Raw genomic sequence first — 14532 nt, forward strand, 5'->3', positions numbered from 1 at the left:
TTTATTAGGGAGAAGAGAAAGTAAGTTCAAAGTGTCGTCTCACGCTAAGACCAATGCGCAACAAGAATGGCGCATTGCCAGAACAGAGTGCATGTTCCGGGTTTCCAGCAGACAGTCCTGCTACAGTATGGATAACAGGTGCGTCACAATGTGCGAATGAAATGGGACGGGAACTGGGAACGTACTACATGTTGAAGCACACGGGACAGTACAATTATTGTGGACAAAACGCCTGACTTGTAAAGAGATTCATCATGGAATTCTGGCGGTATGTGGACCAAACAAAGTGTGGTGTCTGGACGAAGTGAAATGGCGCCAACAGTTCGGAAACCGCACTGGATTTCCCGTTCGGCATCACACAAGTCTGTGTGGCCTTGGTCAGTCAGCTTAAAGACTATCTGGCTGAAATAGTGTTTCAAGCGATGAAGATTGGACACAGGTTATCGAACGGCTCCGTGATCGAAGAGTCGATATCCATCCTTAAGGAATTAAACGGCCGGTAGCGACTTGGTGCCTACGCTAAAAATACTGACATGTATCTGCGTCACTTTGAAGTGTAGTGCAGCAGTGAATGAAGATCGGCATCCCACCATGATCTGTAACTCAGTGTTTGAAATTCACTCCTAATTGCCACACACTTCCCTTCATTATGAATTTCCTGCGATAACACCACATGCTTCGCCTGGAGATTTATGTTGTTATTTACCAGACACTTATACATTGAAGCGCCAAAGAAACTGGTACAAGCATGCGTGTTCAAATAAATACGTAAACAGGCAGAATACGACGCTGCGATCGGCAACGCCTATATAAGATAACAAGTGGCTGGCGCAGTTGTTATATCGGTTACTGTTGCTTCATTGGCAGGTCACAAAGATTTATGAGTCTTAGCGTGGTGTTATAGTCGGCGCACGAGCGATGGGACACAGCATCTCCGAGGTAGCGATGAAGTCGCGTTTTTCCCGTGCGACCTTTTCACGAGTGTACCGCGAATATCAAGAATCAGGTAAAACCTCAGATCTCCGACATAGCTGCGGCCGGAGAAAGATACTGCAAGAACGGGACCAACGACGACTGAAGAGGATCGTTGAACGTCACAGAAGTGGAACCATTCCGAAAATTGCTGCAGATTTCAATGCCGGGCCATCAACAAATGTCAACGTGCGAACCAATCAACGAAACATCATAGATTTGGGCTTTCGGTGCCGAAGGCCCACTTGTGTACCCTTGATGACTGCACGACACAAAGCTTTACGCCTCTCCTGGGCCTGTCAACACCCACATTGGACTCTTGATGACTGGAAACATGTTGCCTGGTCAGACTAGTGTCGTTTCAAATGGTATGGAGCGGATGGACGTGCAGGGATATAGGATATGGAGACGATCTCATGAATCTATGGACCGTAGATGTCAGCAGGGGGCTATTCAAGCTGTAGGCGGCTGTGTAATGGTGTGGGGCGTGCGCAGCTGGACTGATAAAGGACCCCCAATACGACTCTGATAGGTGACACATACGTAAGCATCCTGTCTGATCACCTGCATCCATTCATGTCCATTGTGCATTGCGACGGACTGGGGCCGTTCCAGCAGGACAATGCGACACCCCACAAAGCTGCTACAGAGTGGCTCCATGAACACTGTTCTGAGTTTAAACACTTCCTCTGGCCACCAGTTCCCCTGACATTAACATTATTGAGCATATCTGGGATACCTTGCAACGTGCTGTTCGGAAGTGATCTCCACCCCCATGTACTCTCTCGGATTTATGTACAGCCCTGCAGGATTCATGGTGCCAATTCCCTCCAGCACTACTTCAGACATTAATCGAGCCCTTGCCACGTCGTGTTGCGGCACTTGTGTGTGCTCACATTGGCCCTACACGATATTAGGCAGTTGTACCACTTTCTTCGGCTCTTCATTGTAGGTACGTATGCGATCATGCGGACCTGAATGCTCCAGTGAGTAAAGTGTTTCTGTTGATCTTGTTTGTTCTTATGTAGTAGAGTTTTTGCTTTTTACTTGTTCATAGCAATCCGCCGAATGACATTCGATTGTCCCAGGAACATATTATTACGTAATTGATATTCAATTTTTTGCCGCTTGGAAATGAAGATGTGTAAGCTTCGTTGTTTTCGATATATAACTGGGATTATTCACAAGCCACAAGTACTGACAGATGTCGCTTTGACGTGTAACCGAACTGAGTTTAGGTTGCACACAACATGACACCGTAAAGATTTCCATTCGTAGTCCCTAGTACTATTGGCCTAGGCAGGTGGCCGTGAAGGGTAAACCCCAAGCGTGCTATGCCCGTGGAGCACCCTTCGTCAGTGCTGGCGAGAGGGCAGGTTGCAGGATGACGACAGCGCCCCGTCCTGCTTCCTGTTCATGCTGGTGGCGGCTTTGTCGCGATCGAAGTCGAGGCCGTGCCGCGCGGCGCACTCCAGCACTTGCTGAGAAAGGCGGCGCGGCGTCTAAAGCCGTTTGGAGAGCGGCCGCCGTGAGGCGAGCACAAGAGGCGCCCGCCACCCGCCCACCCGCCCGCCCGTTTGTTGGTTGAAGGGCACGCGGTGCGCGCAAGGGGGGCTCCGGGCGCCACGCTTTTGCATCCGCGTTTCCCTCTGCCTCTCTCCATACCTGTCTCTCTCCAAACATTCCTTTGTCTGCCCAACTTGTTAAATATGAAGGTTGTCCGTAAATTAAGGTCTACAATGCTTTTTGACGTAGTAAACATCATATTATTGCAAACCCAGTTACAGAGTCAGAAAGCATGAACTTTTAGTTAGTTTTCAACGTAGTCGATGCATTTTTGTAGACGCCCTCGAACTTCCTCATACGCGCGTCGTACCACTCTTCCGCCGACTCTTGCGGGAAGGAATGGACAGCTGCCTTCAGCTCTTCGTCGCTTGAGAATTTCATTTCCCCCCTCCCAAGTGATGTCTCAACTAGGGAACAAATAGTCGCTGGGAGGCAAATCAGGGTTATATGGAGGAAGTTCAATGATTTTCCACCCGGATTTGACGATGTCTGTCTTGGTGCTGGCGACTTGAGGGCGTGCGTAGTCATGGTGCTCTTTACGCGCATGAAGTGTTCAGTGCTATTGACAACGGATTTCAAATTCATTCCGTATTTCTAGATTTCCAGAAAATTTTTCTCACTCTACCTCACAAGTGCTTGTAGCGGAATTGTGTACATGTGAAATATCGTCACAGTTCGTAGTAACTGACGATAAGTCATCGAGTAAAAAATGTGATTTCTGGTGTCCCCGAAGGTAGTGTTATGGGCTCTTTGCTGTTCATTAATTTATATAAACGATTTAGGAGACAATCTGAGCAGCTGTCTTAAGTGGTTTGCAGATGACGCTGTCGTTTATCGACTAGTAGAGTCATCAGAAGATCAAAACAAATTGCAAAACGGTTTAGAAAAGATACCCGTATGGTCCAAAAATAGGCAATTCACCCTAAATAACGAAAAGTGCGAGGCTATCCACAAGACTGCTAAAATGAATACATTAAACCTCGGTTGCACGTTAAATCAGTCAAATCTAAAGGCCGTAAATTTAATTAAATACATAGGAATTACAATTACGAGCAACTTAAGGAACACACAGAAAGTGTTGTGGGGGAAGGCTAACCAAAGAGTGCGTTTTATTGGAAGAACACCTAGAAAATGTAGCAGATCTTCTAAAGAGTGCCTACACTACGCTTGTCCGTGCTCTTTCAGAACACTGCTGCGCGGTGTGGGATCTTTACTAGAGAGGATTGACGGAGCACATCGAGAAAGTTCAAAGAACAGCAGCGGGTTTTGTATTATCGCGAAATATGGGAGAGAGTGTCACAAAAATGATACAGGATTTGGGCTGGCCATCATGAAAAGAAAGGCGTTTTTCGTCGCGGCAGAACCTTCTCACGAAATTTCAATCGCCAATTTTCTCCTCCGAATGCGAAAATATTTTGTTGGCTCCGACCTACATAAGGAGAAACAATCATAATACGAGAAGGGAAATCAGAGCTCGCACGCAAAGATATAGGTGTTCGATTTTTCTGCGTGCTGCACGTGTTTGGAATAATAGAAAATTCTGAAGGTGGTTCGATGAACCTTCTGCCAGGTACTTAAATGTGATTTGCAGAGTATTCACGTGGATGAACCCCCTTTATCAGCCGACCCCTCGTTTTGTTCTCCATAACCCTGCGTAATTCTGTTGGTGTATCGCTACCTTGCCACGTTGATTGTTGTACCTCTTTTCAAGTAGTCAACCAGCAGAACGCCATTCTTACCCCAGAATACCGAAGCCATCACCTTCTCAGCTGACGGCGTATGATGAAGCCTGTTGACATTTGCAGGACCGGAATGCTGCCATTGGTTCGATTGTTCCTTGATCCCTGGCGAAAAGTAGTGGACCCAAGTGTCTTCCCCAGTTACACTCGAATGCAGAAATACCTCACCCTCTTCCCGGTAACGGCGCAGAATCTTGCTGGCACTTCCGATGCGCTTTTTTTTGTGTTCTTCAGAGGGCATCCGTGGCACCCACATGGCACACACTTTGTGATACTTCAGTGTGTCTGTTAAAATCTTGTCCACGGTAGTCTCAGAGACGTTCCCTATCAGTTCAGAAATCTGTCGCACAGTCACACGCCGAGCCGCAACCAAAACTTCGACTGTCGTCACTGCCTTCTCCGAAACTGATGAACGCCCGCGGCCGGCCTCGTTGTGCACGTTTATACGGCCGTCTGAGAACTCCCTGCTCCACTCACTTTTTACGTCCATACACTGTTCTCCATGCACATCGGTCTACTGGCGATGGATTTAAATAGGGGAGACTCATTAAACCACAGAAACCTAATCACACAACGCAGCTCACACTCGGCGGAAGCGTCGATTTTCCCTTCCATGGTTAACGGCTGCTACGCCAAGAATGAGCGTTGCACAGAGGTGGGAACTGGCAAGAAAAGTGGTGTGGAAAGCCAGGAACAAGGCTCTGTTAGGTTTAAAGCTAGCTCGCTCCGTCCCGACGGGAGCTCGCTGGGGAGATGTTACTTTACGAACAACCCTGGTATATCGCTGCAAATATTTGTAAAGTCATTTGCAGTCTTTGGTCTTGCGTTTCCCCTGCAGACAAAGCAAGCTCGCTTCGCTGGATCTACCAAGGGACATCTTTGCCCTGATTATGAGAAGCTTTAATCCTCAGATTTTTGCCTTGTAACGTTTTGCCGGTATATTTTGTCGAGTTAAACAACAAATTTCGTGTTTGCAGTAACTGTTTCTCCAAGACACGTTTGAGATTCAAACATCAATCATCAGGACGATTTATGCGGGTTAATATGGCATTATTACGTTTAGAGAGTGAGTGTGTGTGTTGTGTGTTGTGTGTGTGTGTGTGTGTGTGTGTGTGTGTGTGTGTGTGTGTGTGTGTGTGTGTACTTCGGGGTAACCTATGTCACTGTCTGTAGTTGTGACAGTCGTTTACAAAATGTGATCGTGTATGCGATGTAACACGATAGGGAAAGGAGTTATCACTGGAGACTGTGCCACAGGTTACCGCAAAGTCGTTAACAGAACAATACATACCAGATTAATCTACATAAATCCACCTGATGATTGATAGATATCAATAAGTCACGGTAAAGCCTAACCAAAAATGTTCGCATTGGAAGTTACATTTAAAGTTTTTCCTCCTTGCCTGTACGCATGTTTTTATTTAGCGCACATAATGTCTAGTTATTTAACAGACAGCTATTTAGCGGACGCTTGGCAAGCGTCTGTCCTGGCAACACTCGGATTTGAGTCTGTATCTTCCCATGTAAGGAGTGACATCTCGTCCTGAAGTGAAGTGTTCCCGATGTTAAACGGCCCACCACTTCGTAAGAGCGACGACGCAAACAACAGCGCTTCATTTTCCATCATTTGAAGCTTAACAGATGTCTATCGGCTGCTTCACTTAACACTAAGCGGCGTACTCGAGTACTGGTGCGAGCAGTGTTTCGTGTGTAATGCAAAGGATTAGTTTGATAACATCTAATTTGGAGTGGAATATATTCAGAAATTGTGCAGGTGACGAGGGTAAAATACAGGGAGCGGAAAGTTACGTACAACTTGTACGGAAATCATAACTTATTAAGAAGGAAATAAGATGGGGTTGTCGCCCCCCTCCCCATATTTTTCATTCTTTACATTGAGCGAGTTGTGATGGAAACCAAGGAGAGATTCGGAAAGGGAAAGGAAATTGAGGGAGAAAAAGTATATCATTGAAGTTTGGTGATAATGCCGTAATTTTGTTTTTCTAAGAGCAGTTGAACGGATTGGGTAGGCACTAGCGTCCTGCAAAAAAAGTTTGAGATGAACGTAAACAATAATAACAAAAGAGAGTAATGGAATGTAATCGAACTGAATCAGGCGATACTGAGCGTCTTAGATTAGGAAATGACAGTAGTAGTTGAAAAGTTTTGATATTTGGGCAGCAAATTTTATGATACTTGAAATTACAGGAGATAAAATTAAGATGGCTATAGCAGGAATTAAACATGTAATATAAGTTTTAGTGTCAGGAAGTCTTTTCTAAAGTCGGTTGTCTGTAGTGCAGCCTTGTACGCAATTGAAACTTGGACAATTAAACAGTTCACCTAAGAGGAGAACAGAAGCTTTTGAAATGTGATGCTACAGAACAATGTTACAAATTGCGTGGGTGGACTGAGTAACTAATGAAGAGGTACTGAAGTGAATTGAGAAAAAGATTAAATTTATGGCGGAACTAGAGTAAAGGTAGGGATCAGTTGATAGGAGACATTGTGTGACATGTCAGCCCCCGGTAGCTGAGTGGTCAGCGCGACAGTGTCAATCGGGTTCGATTCCCGTCTGGGTCGGAAATTTTCTCCGCTCAGGGACTGGTTGCTGTGTTGTCGTAATCATCATTATTTTATCCCCATCGACGCGCAAGTCGCCGAAGAGGCGTCAAATCGAAAGACTTGCACCAGGCGAACGGTGTACCCGACGGAAGGCCCTAGTCACACGACATTTACATTTTTTAATATTGTGTGACATGAAGAGTAGGATATGGGGGGAGAGGGGTAAAATTGTAGGGAGAGACGAGTGCTTGAAATAGTAACCATATTGAGTTGGAAGTAGGTTGCAGTATTAATGGAGAGATGAAGAGGTTCACGCTGGATATACTAGTATGCAGAAGTGCATCAAACCAGTGTTCGGACAGACGACATCAAAGATCGTGGGTAGATTGCAATAAGGCTCCCGTCGTGTTGCTACTGAATCACGCAATATTGAGCACCATCTTCGACGCACACCCCTCGTGACGCAGAGGTGTTGCGCCAGGACACCGCGCTGCCGGTAGCGTACACCCGCGCGAGGCCCACGTGGTTTACTCGGCGGCGCGTCTTAACTATGCTCTGCGCCTTGGCTGCATTGATGCAGCCTCAATTTTGTACACTGTTTGCTATGTTCTAATGCTTATCTGTAGGGTAGTTCGGCGGATATAGACTATTACTGCTTCTTGGCTCCGGTTTGCAGCAATCGATAGTCTTGGGTATTCACGCTTACTCGCGGGAGGAATATGTCTCGAAATATAGGATATTTGCCAAATCATTGCCAGCGCCCAAAGTGTGAGCTGTCATGAGGGGTAGTGGGCAGTCACGTTCGGTGAGTGATGTGTGCGATTTGCATGCACCGTCGGACAGCGTTATCGCCATCAGTTAGAGCTGAAAATTAGTTCCAAATTTGCTTGCAAAACATTACGGATGAGTAGAAGACGCAGGAACTGCCGTAGATGTTATTTACAGGCGGGATAGAAATCTCTGTTCTCTCCTAACCAGAATAACAGGAAATACGAACTGATGCTCTCTGGTACAACTGGCATGTGGTAGGCATCCATTGGTGTCGCACTGCACAATTGTCTGCATAAAGTTTCGGCGGCAATACAAACAGCTGTGATATCAATTCGTAGGTCGAAACAGCCTCTCCTGACACTTTCAGCATGGAGAGAGAGAGAGAGAGAGAGAGAGAAAATTGTAGTGGATCACTTTAAATGCTAATAAAGTATTTTGCTGCTTCTTCTTTCTTGTTTTATTTCAGTCGCACCTTGTACAACGTATAGTTCATCACTTGCATGAGACATCGGCTTTAGAAATGAAAGGGAAAAAGCCGTATGTTTCAAGAACAATGTGTGCAACTGTGAAGTTAATCTATGGAGGCGTGGCACTGGAATATTCTTAAATATTTCAAAATTCTCAAAAGCTAGCCTTATTATTTGCAAGTGGCAGAGAAGAACGCTGTAATTTTGTTTGAGCATCTTCCCTTAACAGCTAGTGTTACCGTTGACGAAGTACTTCTTAATGTTGTAGGCAAGTATAGGATAATGCAATAATTTAAAAAAAAAAATTACCTATAATATCGGAGATTTCCAAAAAAACTCTTGGCTGAAAAAACGAATTGTTTCATGGTCAGTTATACGATTTGATTTAAAAAAGTATCATTTTTGTAACTTCACCAACTTTGAAATTACATCACCCGATTACACGCTTTTGACTAAAGATTACACTTGGGTACGCTATTGTGTCAGTTCATAATTTACAGAATGATTTTTAATATACCCTCACAGCCCTGTAACAACTTAAAGCAATCTTAGTTAGTACTTTACGTCAACTTAACTTTAAACACACATATAGATCAAGATGTATCAGCTTACACAGAACATATAACTATATAACGACTTACATGGCTAGTATTATGTAGTCCTGTAGTAGGAGATTTGAGGAGATGCAAGCTCCTACTACATACTGATGCAGCAATCGCTTAGGAAATAATGTGGTAGCTCGTTTATGTACTGTAGTTATATGTTTAATTTGATAATGTGCTGTTGACATACATGTTTTTGTATATTGGTTCCCGTTCCATAGGACTACTGAATATGTCTTAAGTGTTGAACTACGTGATCATTGACTAACAACCTCTGTACTTTACAATTTTTGTTCCTCTTAATTAAAACTACGTGCAAACATTTAAAGCAATTAACTCGTTGCTCAAAACAAACCAGTGATAAGACACTCAGTTTAGCCAATATCACATTCCGAACTGGTATACAGAGGGTGAACCAGAACTCCGTCGGTAAACTGTCAGAGATTGTTCAGGGTTACCTGGTGAGTATTTTGGTATCAGTGACCCACGGTCTCTAAATGCAGTAACTCTGTGACGAGCCACCAGTTTGGTTCATTGCCCCAATTAGCTTCGTGTCTGTACTGCACTGAAAATAGTGCACAGCAGTGCAGGTGTCGGCGCTATTGCTGTGGATAGGCTTACAGAGGAAGAGTCTGCCGATTCGCACCTCGCGTGTTGATTTACTGAACGAAATGGCAGAGCGACACGAGGCCGTTGTGTGAACTGTCCCCGCACCGACGGCAGCCACATCACATCACTTCTGCATCTCCGAAAATTGTTTCGTGTGTCGTTGGCCTTTAGGCTTCTCCTGTGCTTTGAAGATATTTTCACAAAAACAGGGGGTGATGGCGGTAACAAAGTGAGTAAATCGTCCGTATAATTCTACTCTGTAACGAGTCGACAAGACCGTGAGTCTCTGAAACCAAAATTCTCAAAAGGTATTACTGAACAATCTCTGAAAGATGGTCGGTGGAGTTCTGGTTCACCTTCTGCTTCCAAACTTCCCAGTGGGAGGCTCGCCTGCTTCGATATGAACACTATTCTGGCGGAACAAACATAGCACGTTCGCCTCCCCCTCCCCCCCCCCCCCCACACACACTCTATAACTAACCTTAAATTTGTAATAACAAATCGAAATTTAGCGCCGTTATCCTGTAAGTTGATAAGCGTGCTGAAAACAGCATGCAGAGTGGCTTGTAGGTGGTAACATAGTGCAGATGCACCCACAGCGTTGAAGTATCAGTATAAAGATGGCCGCCCCACTTGCGACCTGCACCAGGGAAGAACAGCGATCTGTTATTCGGTTTTTGCGTAGTGAAGGTGTGAAACCTATTGAAATTCATCGACGAATGAAGTTTCAGTGCGGTGATGCAAGTTTGTCACAGCAGCAAGTCTAAAAATGGAGCTGGAAGTTCGCAAATGGTGTGACCTCAGTGGAAGATGCTCCTCGTCCAGGTCAGCCGCAACGAGTTGTGACTCCACAGAACTGTGCAGCAGTTGAAGCCATTGTGAAGGAAAACCGCCGAGTGACACTGAATGACATTGCAGCATGTTTACAGATTACATCACATTGTGCATGATGTGCTCCAGTGTCTGCAAGATGGGTACCACGCCAGCCGACTCCTCAAATGAGAGAACGACGTGTTGATGCTTCTGAAGAAATTCTTCGCCGCTTTGAACGAGAAGGTGATAGCTTCCTTGCAGGAAGTGATACTGGGGACGAAACCTGGATTCACTTCCACCAACCGGAAACGAACAGAGCGAGCAAGGAATGGCGCCATTCCTCATCACCAAAACCAAAGAAGTTTCAAACAGAACCATCAGCAGGGAATGTTATGCTGACTCTCTTTTGGGATGAAAAAGGCGTAATTTTGGAGCATTACATGCCTAGAGGGACCGCTGTCACCAGTGTATCATACACAGATCTCCTTAAAAATAACCTGCGGCCTGCAATCAAATCAAAGCGACGTGGATTGCTGTCAGCAGGTGTCCTTTCGCAACATGACAATGCAAGGCCCCACATTGCCCGTACAACAGTTGCAACAATCACAGACGTGCATTTTGAGTGTCTTCCTCATCCACCATACTCACCAGACCTTGCCCCAAGTGATTTCCTTACGTTTGGACCACTCAAAGACGCAATGGGAGGAAAGAACTTACTTTCTGATGAAGAAGTACGCCACGCGGTGCATGAGCGGTTGCGCCGACTACCAAAAGAATTTTTTTCTATAGGAATTCATGCACTTTGTAAGCGCTGGAAGACTTGCATTGAGCGTGGGGGAGATAATGTTGAAAAGTGATACAGCTTTGTACCACTTCTGCACAATGAATATTTTAAAAAATAAAGTTTAATTTGTCACGCCCTCCTATATTCCGGCAGTTATGTAACAAGACAAAAGTAGATTTCAAAAAAAGCAGCTCGGTCGGTATTAGTCTCTTAGTAACTCAGAAAAAGTGCGGTCCTGTGAAGAATTTTGGGCAGTGCAACAGTGTGATTTGTGTTGTTGGGGGTTAATAATGGGTGGCTGTAGGAATTGTTCCATCTGAATATTCAGACAACTCGTGCGTGCTGTCGCGGCTTAGATTACAGCGTGCGCCTCGTTTTGTGTGTTGCAGAGTACTGCCTGCTGCTGCTGCACCCGCCACGTATCTCAGCCGCGGCCGCCACGCGAGGACTGGCGCTCGGTTCCTCGTCGGTGGAACCGCTCCATCAGATCAGCCGACTGGCTGGTCAGCGTCGCAACCGGTACGCTCAAGCTTGCACGCCTATCTCGCCACTTCATCTACTTTCAGCAGTCACCACAAACATCGCTTTCATTTAGGCCAGTCGGTTAAAATTGTGAAAGGTCACTCATATCCTATCACGAAATAGTGCCAATGTCACTACGGACAAAATAACTTACCAATTTGTTTGCAGTAACAAGCGAGTTGACATTTTTGCTGTGCTGCTGTTCATTAAAACTGCGACAGCAGGAGGCGGCATCAAGTTAACAGGACGCGAGGAACAGGCCTATATGCTATCGAGTTAGTGCAAGTAAATAAAAGTGAATGTTTCTTTGCGTGTGTCTCCTCTATGCGTTCTTAAACCATTATCCTATTGCGATAAAACTTCGGTGAGTTGTTTACCGTACGTTCGCGAAGGTTCATAGCGAAAAAAGACACGTATGTCGTGAGATCTGACGTCATAAACAATGAGGTCCCACCGCGCAAAAATACCCAGATTTATGCATCCGCTATTTGAGAATGAGAAAACTTAGTGACTAGCAACAAACTTCACATAAACTGTAATTTCAAATCTTCACGGAAATTTTTCTCTCGGGAACCCCCACAAAATAATGAAAGGAAAAAGGTTTTCCCTTTTCACTGTGCATGCCGTAAAACTGCCACGTCAGGTAAGACCTTCTATTTTATTACTTCTTTACTACTAAAGCTATTCGCGGCACATTTCGCAAACGTATTAAAATTATGTAAAACCACGGGCTTAATCCAGTGCAACGTTGTCGAAATTTAAAATCAATCGGTCAAGAACTCTGAGATTTGCGATTAGTAGTAGTAGTAGTAGTAGTAGTAGTTGTTGTTGTTGTTGTTGTTGTTGTGTTCAGTCCTGAGACTGGTTTGATGAGCCAGCCGGTGTGGCCGTGCGGTTCTAGGCGCTTCATTCTGGAAACGCGTGACCACTACGGTCGCAAGTTCGAATCCTGTCTCGGGCATGGATGTATGTGATGTCCTTAGGTTAGTTAGGTTTAAGTAGTTCTAAATTCTAGGGGACTGATGACCACAGATGTTAACTCCCATAGTGCTCAGAGCCATTTGAACCATTGTTATTACTATTATTATTTTTTTAACTGGTTTGATGCAGCTCTCCATGCCACTCTATCCTATACAAGCTTCTTTATCTCCCAGTACTTACTGCAGCCTACATCCTTCTGAATCTGCTTAGTGTACTCATCTCTTGGTCTCCCTCTACGATTTCTACCTTCCACGCTGCCCTCCAATGATAAATTTGTGATCCCTCGATGTCTCAGATGATGTCCTACCAACCGGTCCCTTCTTCTAGTCAAGTTGTGCCACAAACTCCTCCCCAGTTCTATTCAATACCTCCTTGTTAGTTACCGGTATGTGATGTACCCATCTAATCTTCAGCATTCTTCTCTAGCACCACATTTCGAAAGCTTCTATTCTCTTTTTGTCTACACTATTTAACGTCCATGTTTCACTGCAATACGTGGCTACACTCCATACAAATACACTCCTGGAAATTGAAATAAGAACACCGTGAATTCATTGTCCCAGGAAGGGGAAACTTTATTGACACATTCCTGGGGTCAGATACATCACATGATCACACTGACAGAACCACAGGCACATAGACACAGGCAACAGAGCATGCACAATGTCGGCACTAGTACAGTGTATATCCACCTTTCGCAGCAATGCAGGCTGCTATTCTCCCATGGAGACGATCGTAGAGATGCTGGATGTAGTCCTGTGGAACGGCTTGCCATGCCATTTCCACCTGGCGCCTCAGTTGGACCAGCGTTCGTGCTGGACGTGCAGACCGCGTGAGACGACGCTTCATCCAGTCCCAAACATGCTCAATGGGGGACAGATCCGGAGATCTTGCTGGCCAGGGTAGTTGACTTACACCTTCTAGAGCACGCTGGGTGGCACGGGATACATGCGGACGTGCGTTGTCCTGTTGGAACAGCAAGTTCCCTTGCCGGTCTAGGAATGGTAGAACGATGGGTTCGATGACGGTTTGGATGTACCGTGCACTATTCAGTGTCCCCTCGACGATCACCAGTGGTGTACGGCCAGTGTGGGAGATCGCTCCCCACACCATGATGCCAGGCGTTGGCCCTGTGTGCCTCGGTCGTATGCAGTCCTGATTGTGGCGCTCACCTGCACGGCGCCAAACACGCATACGACCATCATTGGCACCAAGGCAGAAGCGACTCTCATCGCTGAAGACGACACGTCTCCATTCGTCCCTCCATTCACGCCTGTCGCGACACCACTGGAGGCGGGCTGCACGATGTTGGGGCGTGAGCGGAAGACGGCCTAGCGGTGTGCGGGACCGTAGCCCAGCTTCATGGAGACGGTTGCGAATGGTCCTCGCCGATACCCCAGGAGCAACAGTGTCCCTAAGTTGCTGGGAAGTGGCGGTGCGGTCCCCTACGGCACTGCGTAGGATCCTACGGTCTTGGCGTGCATCCGTGCGTCGCTGCGGTCCGGTCACAGGTCGACGGGCACGTGCACCTTCCGCCGACCACTGGCGACAACATCGATGTACTGTGGAGACCTCAGGCCCCACGTGTTGAGCAATTCGGCGGTACGTCCACCCGGCCTCCCGCATGCCCACTATACGCCCTCGCTCAAAGTCCGTCAACTGCACATACGGTTCACGTCCACGCTGTCGCGGCATGCTACCAGTGTTAAAGACTGCGATGGAGCTCCGTATGCCACGGCAAACTGGCTGACACTGACGGCGGCGGTGCACGAATGCTGCGCAGCTAGCGCCATTCGACGGCCAACACCGCGGTTCCTGGTGTGTCCGCTGTGCCGTGCGTGTGATCATTGCTTGTACAGCCCTCTCGCAGTGTCCGGAGCAAGTATGGTGGGTCTGACACACCGGTGTCAATGTGTTCTTTTTTCCATTTCCAGGAGTGTACTTTCAGAAACGACTTCCTGACACTTAAATCTATACTCGATGTTAACAAATTTCTCTTCTTCAGAATGCTTTCCTTGCCATTGCCAGTCTACATTTTATATCCTCTCTACTTCGACCATCATCGATTATTTTGCTCCCCAAATAGCAAAACTCCTTTACTACTTTAAGTGCCTCATTTCCTAATCTAATTCCCTCAGCAT

General features: G+C 46.2%; 1 protein-coding gene across 3 annotated transcripts in view; it reads left to right on the plus strand.

Moving 5' to 3' along the window:
* Positions 1-14532, plus strand: part of LOC126458126 (beta-1,4-N-acetylgalactosaminyltransferase bre-4-like) — a 506064-nt gene that overhangs the window by 255447 nt on the left and 236085 nt on the right. For 2 of the 3 annotated variants that reach the window (XM_050094962.1, XM_050094961.1), the window contains one exon: positions 11278-11407. The exons of the other annotated variant lie outside the window; for it this stretch is intronic. The gene's annotated coding sequence lies outside the window, so the exon portion shown is untranslated. The remainder of the gene's footprint in view (positions 1-11277; positions 11408-14532) is intronic. 3 annotated transcript variants of the gene reach the window in all.

This window comes from Schistocerca serialis, chromosome 2 (genome assembly GCF_023864345.2).
Source record: "Schistocerca serialis cubense isolate TAMUIC-IGC-003099 chromosome 2, iqSchSeri2.2, whole genome shotgun sequence".
NCBI classification, from domain to species: domain Eukaryota; kingdom Metazoa; phylum Arthropoda; class Insecta; order Orthoptera; family Acrididae; genus Schistocerca; species Schistocerca serialis.